The sequence below is a fragment of the Lutra lutra genome, chromosome 13, assembly GCF_902655055.1.
Source record: "Lutra lutra chromosome 13, mLutLut1.2, whole genome shotgun sequence".
Taxonomy (NCBI): domain Eukaryota; kingdom Metazoa; phylum Chordata; class Mammalia; order Carnivora; family Mustelidae; genus Lutra; species Lutra lutra.
The window spans coordinates 61,636,648-61,649,947 of NC_062290.1; the positions used below are offsets into that span (position 1 = coordinate 61,636,648).

Here is a 13,300-nt window from a genome sequence, read left to right on the forward strand (position 1 = left end):
GTGGGGCTTGATCCCAGGACCCTGGGATCGTGACCTGAGCTGAAGGCAGACACATGAGACTGAGCCACCCAGGTGCCCCAGGATGTGGTCTTTGGTGACTGGTTTCTTTCACTTAGTATAATGTTCTCAAGGATGGTCCTTGCTCTAAGCATGTAAGAATATTTTCTTTCTTCGTCACCTCTCTGGAGGGTGGTGATCAGGCTAAGTGTGGCTCTGTGGAGTGGAGACCTCCAAGTCCAGGCTCATGGTGAATATCATTGCTTTGTTTCCAGCCAAGACATGGATTATTTCAGAGCATATCACTTGCTTCCTTCTTAGTTGGTTGGTGGACCAGAGACTTGTAACTTCTGATAACTTCTTGCTGGCCTGATGTGGATTGTCCTTGTGCTCTATAGATAGGCACCTACCCAAGGCCACCATCACCACCTTGTTCTTGACAGAGGACATCTGCTGTTTCTAGGCATTCTGGAAGGGCTCAGCTTTCTGTAACTCATGCTGGCCATGGAGAGGAACAAAAGGTATTTATAGGGGGCACCTGGGTGGCTCAGTGGGTTAAAGCCTCTGCCTTCGGCTCAGGTCATGATCTCAGGGTCCTGGGATCAAGCCCCGCATCGGACTCTCTGCTCAGCGGGGAGCCTGCTTCCCATTCTCTCTCTCTGCCTGCTTCTCTGCCTGCTTGTGATCTCTGTCAAATAAATAAATAAGATCTTTAAAAAAAAAAAAAGGTATTTATAGATGTCTGCACATTTCTGAAGCTTTTCTGTGGGGTTCTATTTGAATTCTGCATTTTTCTTAGCAGTCTTGGTTGAGGAAATGTTCAAAACGTGCTTTGACCTGCACATGCAGAGTACCCGTGCTGCAGCTGGAGTTTAAAACTAGTAATAGGGGGCGCCTGGGTGGATCAGTGGGTTAAGCCTCTGCCTTCAGCTCAGGTCATGATCCCAGGGTTCTGGGATCAAGCCCCGCATCAGGTTCTCTGCTCAGCAGGGAGCTTCCTTCTTCCTCTCTCTCTCTCTCTCTCTGTGATCTCTGTCTGTCAAGTAAATAAATTTTAAAAATCTTAAAAAAAAACAACAACTGGTAATAGGTTCGACTGGACTTTTTAGTAACTGAAAGTGACAAGAAAGCCATGTGGTCTGTTCAAATGCCATTATGGGGCAGAAAGGAGAGATTTAACAGAATTTGTTTGAAGGTAAGCAACTGGGACCAAAACATAAAACCATTTTATGTTTATACTCTGCTGACTTTAGACTGTTCAATAAACTGGTTACACACTTAAGAACATAGAGGCAGAAGTCCCAAATGAAATGGTGTTCAATCCAGTAGTATGTTAAAAGGATAATATATTATGACCAAGCTGGTTTTTTATTTCAGTAATATAAAGATGGCTCAGATTAGTAAGTGCATTAATGTAATTTATCACAGCAACAGGTCAAAAGAAAAATTTTGACAGTAGTTCAGGAACCTGTTCATACAAGGCATTTTTACTCCCTTAACCCAGGTGCCAAACAGAAGCCTATAGGACAAAAGCAATGTCTGTTTGGGATGGTTGTTGATGATGCCTTGAGAGACTTCTGCTCAAAGAAGCCATTTCAATTCTGGGAGAGCAAGTTTTTGAGTGTGTAAGAGAGTCCTGAAGTTCAAGGTGCCAAGACTTGCATTTGAGAAACTCTTTAGGCTCCATCTGTAATTCTCAGTGGGGCCTACTGAGGTGCTCCAAAGACCTAGGAAAGGAAATTGCTAAAGACTGGAACAGCAAGGGGTGCCTGGGTGGCTGAGTCAGTTGAGTGTCTGACTCTTGACTTCGGCTTGGGTCATGATCTCAGGGTCCTGGGATTGAGCCCCACGTTAGGCTCTGTGCTCAGTGGGGAGTCTGCTTGTGATCATGGCTCTTCAGTCTCCTTCAATCTAGAGCAACTTCCGCAGTCCTTACTATTCATGCATGTCTCTGACAGTTTTAGAGGGGACAGGCCTTTCTTTCTGGGGTGGATTTCTTAGTTTGGGTCAGTCTGATGTTTCCTTGTGTCCAAACTGAGGCCCTTTGCTCTATAGAATAACAGTAATATAACAAGAGCTATCATCTTTTTTTTTTTTTAATTTTATTTATTTATTTGACAGACAGAGATCACAAGTAGGCAGAGAGGCAGGCAGAGAGAGGAGGAAGCGGGCTCCATGCTGAGCAGAGAGCCTGATATGGGGCTCGATCCCAGGACCCTGGGATCATGACCTGAGCCGAAGGCAGAGGCTTTAGTCCACTGAGCCACCCAGGTGCCCCAAGAGCTATCATCTTAATGCATATTTATGTAGCAGGCACCATGCTAAGCACTTTACGTATCTTAACATAATTCTCAAACACTGTGCATTAGGTGCCATTGTTAGTCCCTTTCACAGATGAAGGAACTTGAGTGTCTGTGGTGATAGTTTTGAAGCAGGACGCATTAGATCCACCTATTCAGTCTTCCTGAATACTAAAATCTTGTATAGTTAGTGCAAAAAGACTATAAAAGACATTAGCCAAGGAAGAGTTAAAAGCAATGAACAGAAGTGGTTTGGATTTTTCTGTTGCAGCTCAAATGATTCTCTTTGTGGCAACTAATGACCCAGTGGTTCCATTTGATGCTTTAGTAGATAATGCCCCTTAAAATCTGCAACCATTTTAAATTAGGCCAAAGACACTTATTTAAAGCCACCAAAGTTGTCAAAAATAAACTCCACTAAACCTCATTATTTCCACCCATGTTAGGTCAGGTCATGAAAGGAAAATAAAAAGTAGTGACTAAAAATGTCAACCCAGTCAAAGCTGTCTGAAAATTTGCCAGTGTGAGGACCAACCACAAAGAGACATAGAACATGATCTCTGTGTATAAAGAAAAACCTACCACAGCCATTACTAAAATATGAGAACAAATGAAACAATTTTGATACTGGCCAAAAATTATGAGACTAAAATATTTTCAAATACCCTTGAGAAAGACCATAATTTTCTCATGTATTAATTATAAATTAAGCACTGTCTATCAGTCTGTTTCAATTCTTAATGAGTATTTTTATCTGAGTTCCTTTTTATTAAATCTCCCTTGGGAGAGGAGTGGTGGATTTACAGATATTTTACTAAGGCCCATTTATTATGGGCCATTTGCTATGGTCATAAATTTTGCAGTTGAATGACGAGTGAGGAAGGAGTGGAGCAAGAAGTGGATTGAGGCTGAGAAATCGGGTGGGATTAAAGGTAAGCTTGCACTGAAAGCAAACAGCTTTTACGTTTTAATACAGCTCAGAATGAGTTGGTAAAAATACCACACTAAAAAGTCCTTTGAATCAAAATAGCAACATTAAAATGGACTGTTTCACTTGTTCACTTCTTATCATAACACTTACCTCAGTTCACAGGATTTGTGGCACTCATAGGCTTAACACTCACTGTGCTGGCTTTTTCTGAAGACCCTAAAAGCCACGGACTGGAATCTTGAGTTGTGAGGCCAGCATGCTGAATCAAGATACTGTGCTAGTGAGTGAACCTAGCAGACTGCCTGCTGTCCAAATGTCACTGAGGTTTGGTGTTCTTAGTTCATCACATTGGGAATGCTTCTACTTAAGCAATAGAAACTGTTTTATTTTGGGGTGTCTGGGTGGCTCAGTCAGTTAAGTGTCTGACTCTTGATTTCGGCTTAGGTCATGATCTCATGAGATCAAGCCCTGTGTCCTCCCCACTGCTGCAAGCATGCTCTTTCTCAAAAAACAAAAACCGTCTTTTTTTTTTTACCTGTTGTGTGTGTTTTTGTGCACACTCTTGGTGTAATAAATGGAGATAAACAAAATTTTAATGAAATCTTCAAAAGACAGTTAATTAGTAGTAGTGGGGAGTAAGTAGAGGACATACCTGTGTATTTTTGGGAATGTGATTCCAGAAGTCACAAGCCCACCTTTTGAGCTCATGATTTTTGTGGTTTGACACAGTTTTATGAAGTATGGCAGAAATGGCTAATTTCCCTTTCTTCTATATAATAGAAACCTGAGTTTTTTTCTGAGCACATGGCTGCCCAGAAGAAAGACTGTATTTCCCAGACCTCCCAGCAACTAGGTGTGGCTGTGTAATAAAGTTCTGCCCAATGGGCTATAAAGGATGTGTGCATCTTGGACGTTGTACCTTTAAAGTGTAGGGGCATGTTCTCCCCTCCCCCTTCCAGCTGGCTAACATACGGCAGGTGGCTAGGCATCTTGGACCAGGTGCATGAGGGAACTCCATGACAGCAGAGCAATAAGAGAGAGGAAGCTTGGGTCCCTGACAACTTCAAAGTTGTCATACCAGCTGAGCTGCCATACCGGCCTGGACTTTTATGTACAAGAGAAATAAACTTCTCCTTTGTTTAAGCCATCGTTAGTCTGGGCTTCTGATGCATGTATGTAGACCTGTGCCTTAACAAATACTGTAGGTAAATCAAGGATCCATTGTAATTGTTTCCATGCTCAACTCCATAGCAAAGCTGTGAATTCCTTATGATGATCTCTCCTGTATTACCCTCCAGTTCCTCATGGTAGCCCCAGAACTACCCTGGGCCCTGGCACAGAATAGGTGCTTGTAAATGTTTATTGAATGAATGAATGAATGAGTCAGTGAATGAATGGGCTGTGCTGCAAACCAGCCTATGGTGGGAGCTGTGATGGGTGCATCAGAAGAGCTGTGGAGGGAGAGTTTCCTCCTAGTTGGGATTTATGTCTTCGGAATTTGTGTTTGGCTGATTGTAACAGAAACCCAAATAATTAGTGATTTAACCACACAGTGATTGGTTCTCTTCACATGGTGAAGGTCTGGGGGTGGGTAGTTTCTGAAATGAGTTTGGTGGTTCAATGGTGTCAGACCTAAGTTTCTACCATTACTTAGCTTCTTCCTCATGGTCACAAGATGGTAACCTAACTTCCAGTATCATGTCTATATTTCAGGGAAGCAGAAAGGTCAAAATGGTGAAAGGGAAACCCAGCCAAGCCTGTAGCCTCCTGAAGGGCTCAGGCTACTCCCAGTTGTTTCAGAGCCCAGGACACAAGTACAAATGGAGACCCAGCTACCTTATGTTTATCTATTTAAAAGTTGTAATTCAAGCCAATGTACTATTAAATAACATATATCCATCTTCCTGCGTTTACAAAGCACCTTCGAAATGACAAAATCAAGAATATATGTCAAGCTGTAATTTTTAAATATAATTTTTAAATCAACATCACCAAAGACAATTGAATTTAATTATGACCGAATATATCTGGGTATACTGCTGATGAGTTGGGAAAGTCTGAATGAATAATAAAATCAAGGTATGCATAATTCATAAGTTATATATTTCATAAAATTTATTTTTCTGGCTTTCATCTCAGCAGAATTCAATATGTTATCAAGATTTTCACAGATTTGGATTCTATTGACAGTAATGATCTGAAGCAGAGTTTGGCAAACTGACCTGCAGGCCCACTGCCTGTTTTTGTAAATAAAGTTTTATTTGCATATAGCCATGCACATTTTTTTACATATTGTCCATGACTGTTTTCATGTTAGAGCATCAGGGTTGAGTGCTTAGGACAGAAACTGTATGACCTACAAGCCTAAAATATTTACTCTTTGTCCCTTTAAAGATTTATTTATTCATTTGAGAGAAAGAGTGCATGCGTGAGTGTGGAGGAGGGGCAGAGAGAGAGCAGGAGAGAGAATCCTCAAGCAGATTCCCTGCTGGGCATGGAGCCCAAATTGGAACTTGATCCTAGGACCATGAGATCATGACCTGAACCGAAATCAAGAGCTGGCCACTCAACTGACTAGGCTACCCAGGCACCCCTCTCTGGCCCTTTAAAATTTTATTGATTTATTTATTTGAGAGAGAGAGAGAGATTGGGGGGGAGGTGCAGAGGGAGGGGACAAGTGGACTGTGCTGAGCACAGAGTCCAGCAGTCCCTGAGAGCATGGCCTCAGCCAAAATCGAGAGTCAGACACTCAAATTACTGAGCCACCCAGGCACCCCTCTGGCCCTTTAAGTACAAGTTTGTCAGCCCCACCCTAAAGGATTAAAACATGAAATGTAATTGCAGTAAAAGTATACAGGATTTGAATATATTTCCATCCAAAAGTGTAAGTTAAAGATAAGCGTAAGTTAAAGTGAACATAAAATCTGAAGAATTAAAAACATTTTTCACATTCATTTTCTAGAAAAGTTATTTTTCTTTTAAAGAAGTCATAATTATCTAACAAACTGGAAGATAAAATACAAATTATAACCCAAGTATAGTAACACCATTTAAATAAATGTCTTTTATTTTACTTTTAAAAGTTTAATTAACTCTTACTAAACATTTCTATGAAAATAAGACTTGGCATGCTATCATTGAACAACCACATCATTGCCAAGGTAAATACTTCATATCATGCTTCGTGTACATTCTGTCTAGATCTACATATATGCAGATTTGAGAGTGACATGAAGTGTTGAGTATGGCATCCTGTTCTTCAGCTACCATGTGCAGTGGTTATGAATGGCTTCCTAATTAGTGAGTACCTCCAGGAATAGGACTGGAGCTACAAGAGAACCAAGAGGTTGGATTCTTGGCTGAGTAGGGAAATATTTTGTTGTGTAAGAATAAAATATTCATGCTTTGTGCTAGAAAGGAATTAACAAGGTAACCTGCTTATTCCATCATCTAAGCTCTTCTGCCATTCAGTCTTTCCTGATTTTTGAAACAGTGTCCATTTCCAGAGTCATCAGGTGCAGAAACACAGCATTTCTAGATTGAGTGTGTTTCAAGGAAATAGAGCAACGTGATAGTGTGTTCCCCTGGGGCCTGAAAGTGTTTGTAGTAAGAACGGATGTTTAGGGTTTGGATTGCAGTGTATCAATGTTGAACTCTTAATCCCAAAAGATAGGAACCATCTTTGTGTTTGTCAAGCGTGTGTGTGTTTGTGTGTATATGCGTAAACGTGTGTTGATAGTCATGCCCAAGAGTGAGTGTGCATGTACATGTGTATGTCTGGGTGCAGTCAGCCCTCCTGTCTTCCTTGTGACTGGCCTCTTGTCAACTTGATCTCTGGCTCTGCATGCACAGGTGTGAGAATCAGGGACCCTGAAAGGACACCGCACAAAAAATTAGCAGCACCCCCAGGAGAAGCCTCAATGAAGCAGCTTTGCAAGCAGAACATCCTACAAAAAAATAAGGCACAGAGCTCATGCCAGTCAGGGGCTGTCATTCCCTCTATGGAGCCAGAGGTCCAGAGGTCACTGATGAAGGTCAGTGACAAGCACAGAGTGGCCAGACCCCAGGGACCTGGGGTAGAGGTGAAATGAGCTGGTTGGAGAGGCAACGCAGGGACGAGCTGCCCTTCTGTGCCTTCTTGGCTATGTCTCACACAAAGAGAAGCCAAAGAAAGTCTTGCTATCTCCATAGGAAAATGGTGTGGTATGTACACATCTATGTATGTGTGTGCATCTGTGTAAGTTTGTGTGCATGTGCATACATAGCACACACATGTAGGTATAGGCACATGTGTGCCTGTGGGTGCACACTAATATACCTGTGATAAATGTCATAGGTGGGGACCCACATTATCCCTTTGCGCCAGGAGTCATAACCACAGTTCATGCTTGGGTGCCCATGAGATTACATGCCAAAATTTTTTAGCCTGCACGTTTTTCTTCAAGTGAAGTCCTGACTATTCTCAGATTTTCCCAAGTTTCCAAATTGTCAAGGACTGCAATAGGCAGAATGATGGCCTCCCTAAGTCCCAGAACCTGTGAATAAGTCATGCTACAGAGCAAAGGAGAATTCAGGCTGCAGATCAGTTGGGAGTGAGCCGACTGTGAGATGGAGTCCTGAATCATCCAGTTGGGCCCAGTATAATCACAAGAGTCCGAAGTGAGAGAGAAAGGCAGAGGAGGAGGAGGGCTGGAGTGATGCAGTGTGAGAAGACTCACTGGCCAGTACTGGCTTTGAAGATAGAGGGGACCACGGGCCAAGGAATGTGGGTGGCCTCTAGAAGCTAGAAAGGGCCAGAAAGCAGATTCCCTGTGTCCCTGCCTTCCCCTGCCAGAGCCTCCAAAAAGGAATACAGCTATGCTGACACTGTGATTTTATCCCACTCACACCCATTTCAGACTCCTGACCTCCCAAACAATAAGATAAGAAATTTGGGTTGTTTTAAGCCATAGTTGGTGGCAATTTGTTATAGCCACCAAGGAAACTGATGCGAGGCCTATTTCCTTACTCAGTTATGTCATTACTTCATGCTTCCAGGTTTGCACTGGCTCCCCTAGTCCTCACCACGACTCTGGGGGCGGGATGTGCTCACCCCCTCTGAGCAATAAGGAAATTGAGGCTCAGACAGATGAAATGGTGTGCTGAAACTCATTTAGATGTTCACTGGGAGAGGTCCTTTTTATGTTCAAGGTCGGCAAGGGATGAGTTTAGCACGGAGGCAGTATAGGGGAGGGGGCAGAATTGCACTGGGGGTGGGGAGTGGAGCCATGGCTCCAAACCAACTTGCTATAGGACTTCAGGCAAGTTGCCTTACCTCCCTGGGCCTCAGTTTCCCCATTGTTAAGTGAGACAATTGTATGAGGTACTTTCAGTCCTGATGCTCAGTGCTCCAGGCAAGAATAGACCTATATAATAAGCTCAAGTGGCTTATTAAGACTCCAGGAGCAACCAAGAAGGCAGGAGGCGCCACCCTCCCCCAGCCCTCGCCCTAACTTCCCACCCTTCATGCTACATTTTGCCTGGGGCCATAATGGCTGGAGGGAGGCCTAACTTTGTCAGCAATGATGAAGGGAGAAGAGAGTCAAGTAATTAGCTAGGATGTGAAATTAGAGCATGAGAGAGTGCAGGGGAAGGGAACCCTGGGGTGGGGGGAGCACAGTGTCTTCCTACCTCCAGCATCCCTGAGATGCCACCTGGGATCGTTCTAAGATGAGCAGTTTTGACGGCAAGGTTGGTTTTCATATGTAGCCAGGAAATGACCTCATCTCTTTCTAATAATACCTGCTCCCAGGGGTCTGGTGGGTTCCTCACAGCACTAGGCAGACAAAGGATCTGGACTTAGAGTCAAGAAGCCAAATCTTCCAACCTGCCTCGTCACTGCGGCTGCTAGGAGAACCCTGCAGCTAATGAGGTGGGACTGAGATGTCCATCCTGCAAACCAGTTTCCCTCAATCTGGAGAACCAAAGCTCCTATTGTACATTACTCAAGTGTCGAAGAAGATTCCATACAGCTAATTTAGCTTCCATCTACCCTTGGAACTGAGCCTCGTGCTGTAGTCCCTTGCTACTCCTGCTGTGATCTATGGCCCAGAGCTTCTGCATCCCCTGGGAGCTCATTATCAATGCAGCATCTTCTGATTCATGTGCATGCTCAAGTGAGAGAAGCCCTACTGGCCATATATAGTTCCACTCTCCTTCATATATAGCTCCACCCTCCCCACAGGGCTGAGGAACCCCCAGAACCAGGCCCCTTTTAGACCTCCCTTTGACACTCTCTGTCTTGAGATCTCCTGCCCAAATGGACCAAGCTTGCTTCCAAAACCTGTACTGACCTCTTCTGCAAGCCTGTTGAACCTCTGGCCTCAAGGGATGGTCAAAAGGTGACTGTGGGAGTGGCATAGGAGCTGTTGGGGTGAGTTAGACCTTGGGCATGAAGACTTAAAAGTCCACACCTGTGTGCGTATACCCTTACAGTACAGGATGGAGCCCAGGGACAAGGGAGGGGGGCACCTGGGTGGCTCAATGGGTTAAGCCTCTGCCTTCAGCTCAGGTCATGATCTCAGGGTCCTGAGATCAAACCCTGAATGAATCGCTCTCTCTGCTCAGCAGGGAGCCTGCTTCCCACCCCCACCCCTGTCTGCCTCTCTGCCTACTTGTGATCTCTGTCTGTCAAATAAATAAATAAAATCTTAAAAAATAAAAGGGACAGGAAGGGTGGAAAGAAAGGGAACAGGTGCTGTGGGCTATAGGACTCCTCTTTTATTTGTCCTGAGTTCTTCAGTAGTCAGGAATAGGCCTGTGTGATTTTATAGAATAATTTTTCTTTTCTTTTTTTAAAAGATTATTTATTTATTTATTTGACAGAAAGAGAGAGAGAGAGATCACAAGTAGGCAGAGAGAGAGGGGGAAGCAGTCTCCCCACTGAGCAGAGAGCCCAATGAGGGTCTCGATCCCAGGACTCTGGGATCACGACCTGAGCCAAAGGCAGAGGCTTAACCAACTGAGCCACCCAGGTGTCCAAACGACATTATTTCTGAGATGTTTCTGACACTTAAATGCTACAGCAGGAAATTCCTCAGCCACCCAGGTGCCCCAAAATAATTTTTCCAATTATAGGTTGGGTACATATCTGTCTATGGCAGTCTATGATTCTGTCCCCCCTTTTTTGATCATAAAATTATCCTTTATTGAAATATTTTCCTTTGTAGTTTTTAACTAGCTGGGCATTCCACTGTACCACTATTGATGTCAACTATGATGTCATGAGTGTGGTGGCCATCAACATTGCAGCCCACAGATTGGGCAGTCCCCAGGATCTCTTTAATGGTTCCAGAGAGTTCTCTGGCTAAAGATCGGTGCTGCATCTGTTGGGCAATGTTGATAATCTCATAAAAGGACATTTCTACTATGTTTAATGTTTTTCTGCTTCTTTCCATCTCCTGGTGGTTCCACGAGGGTTTGATAATCAGAGAAGAGGCAGAAGTTACCACTTCAACTGGGCCTATCTGTTCTGAATAATCAGTTTCACTGTAACCCTCGGACCCTTCACTGGTTGCCTAGGTGATGTCATCACCAGCTTTTTTTGGAGACGGGCCTAGGGGGCTGATTTTTGGGGCCAAGGCAGTTGTGGCACAAGTGCATCTTGGGTATATGACTTTGATTTCATTGGGGTCGAACTCAGGCTGCATGGTGGAGGCAGCTGGTGTTGGATGAACCCGGATTCTAGTGGCTAAAGACAGTTGCAACTTTCCCTTCTCTGAGCCAAAAGCCAAAAGTATGATTCCACTCTTAAGGTGGGCATAGATAAAACATTTCTTAGCAGAAAGGAGAATTAGAGCTGGGCTTTGACAGATGAGTAGGAGTTCAGTTGGTAGAGGCTGAGGGGATAGAACAAGTGAACAAAGTGAACAAAGATGTGGAGGAAGAGAAATGGGAGGCATTTGTGGAGAAAAATATACTAGATGCTGGAGTATTTTCAATGTGGGGCCAGATCATGCAAGTGAGGACTTTGGTCACAGGGAGTCCTTGAAGGTTATGAGAAGGGAAGCTACAAGTGAGGGCAGTATTTAGGAGGAGTTTCAGATGGAAGTATGGGTAGTAAGTTAGAGGAGGGGAGATTAGCAGTGTGGAGATCTGTATTTGACCTGAATCGAAGCAGAAACAGTGGGAACTGGAGGTAGAAGTGGATACCAAGGGGACACCTGGGTGGCTCAGTCATTAGATGTCTGCCTTTAGATCAGGTCATGATCTCATTGTCCTGGGATCAAGCCCCCCATCAAGCTCCCTGCTCAGTGGGAAGCTTGCTTCTCCCTCTCCCATCCCCCTGCTTGTGTTCCCTTTCTCGCTGTGTCTATCAAATAAATAAATAAAATCTTAAAAAAAAAAAAAAGAAAAGAAAAGAAGAAGAAGAAGTGGATACCATGGACATCAGGCAAATGTCTGCCTGGACCTGGTGACCAGTTGGATGGAGGCACAGTGTGAGTGAGGAAGAAATTCCCTGTCTCTAAGCTGCCCTGACCAAGGGAGCTGCCCTCAAAAAGATAGAAGATGTGGAGGTTGAGGTGCCTGGCACAGGGGTAAGGGGGCACCCAAGTGGGACACTCCAGAGCAGCCTGGCTGGAAATAGACTTGGAAGCCATCAGCAGACAGATGGCCAAAGGAGGGATGATAACAAGAGGAGAGGGGGTAGGGGAAACCCTGAGAGAGCAGAGAGAGCAGAGTCCTTCAGTCTGCACTGACAGGTGCTCAGAAATGAGAGCCTGGGAGGTTGTCAACAAAACCTGACCTCTCATTAGGGCGCTAAAGAGGCCTCTAGTGCCACTATGACAATGCTCACATCCCTGGGGAGGATACAAGACTGGTCACAGGGGCACCTGTGGTCTCTCAAGGTGGGGGCTGGGGAGAGGGTGACTTGGAGGCACAGGTGCAGTGAACAGCCTCTCCCTGCCCCAGAGACCGTCAAGGCTTTTTGGGTTGCAAACCACTGGAAACCCACCCAAAGTGAATGTATCGGTTCCTGCAGTGGGATATAGGGCTCAAATAATGTTGTCAGGATGCATGTCTTTCTTTCTTTCTCTGCCTCTCATTTCTTCCTCCTCAAGTTACACATTTTCAGACTGGCTTTCCCCTTTGGTTCACAAGATGACTTTTTGCAGTGCTTGGACCCACATCCCTACATATTCAAACCCAGCAGAAAGGGACAAGAATCTTTGCTCAGCATTCCCAGCAGAAATTCTGATGTTCACTCTGACTGACCCACCTTAGGTTAAAGGGCACTTCAACCCAATCACTGTGGCCCAAGAAGTGCAATGCCCATCCTTGGGCCAGCGGGTAGAGGTCTACCCAGACAACCTGGACTAAAAGTGGAGGCCCCTGGGTTGTACCTTTTGAAGAATAAATACTGTGGAGGCAAAAAAAAAAAATATCCATGACATCTTCCTTTCCCAAGAGAATTCTATAAGAAAGAAGGATGGACACCTGGGTGGCTCAGTGGGTTGGAGCCTCTGCCTTGGGCTCAGCTTGTGGTCCTGGGATCCTGGGATCCAGCCCTGCATCTGGCTCTCTGCTCAGCGGGGAGCCTGCTTCCTTCTCTTTCTCTGCCTGCCTCTCTGCCTGCTTGTGGTCTCTGTCTGTCAAATAAATAAGTAAAATCTTTGAGAAAAGAGGGAAAAAAAAAAAGAAAGAAGGAAAATTTCCAACAGCATTAAGCAGGTTTGCAGGACAAAATGAGTAATTCAATTATTTATTTAAAAAAGGAACATGCGGGGCGCCTGGGTGGCTCAGTGGGTTAAGCCGCTGCCTTCGGCTCAGGTCATGATCTCAGGGTCCTGGGATCGAGTCCCGCATCGGGCTCTCTGCTCAGCAAGAAGCCTGCTTCCCTCTCTCTCTCTCTCTGCCTGCCTCTCCGTCTACTTGTGATCTCTCTCTGTCAAATAAATAAATAAAATCTTTAAAAAAAAAAAAAAGGAACATGCATGAAGAGTAAATGAAACAAGATGGAATTGGGAGGGAGACAAACCATAAGTGACTCTTAATCTCACAAAACAAACTGAGGGTTGATGGGGGGAGGGGG

General features: G+C 44.5%; 1 pseudogene; it reads right to left on the bottom strand.

The window, feature by feature from the left end:
* Window positions 1–10,417: 10,417 nt before the first annotated feature.
* On the bottom strand, window positions 10,418–10,949 carry LOC125083901 (60S ribosomal protein L12-like; annotated as a pseudogene).
* Between the last annotated feature and the right edge of the window lie 2,351 nt (window positions 10,950–13,300).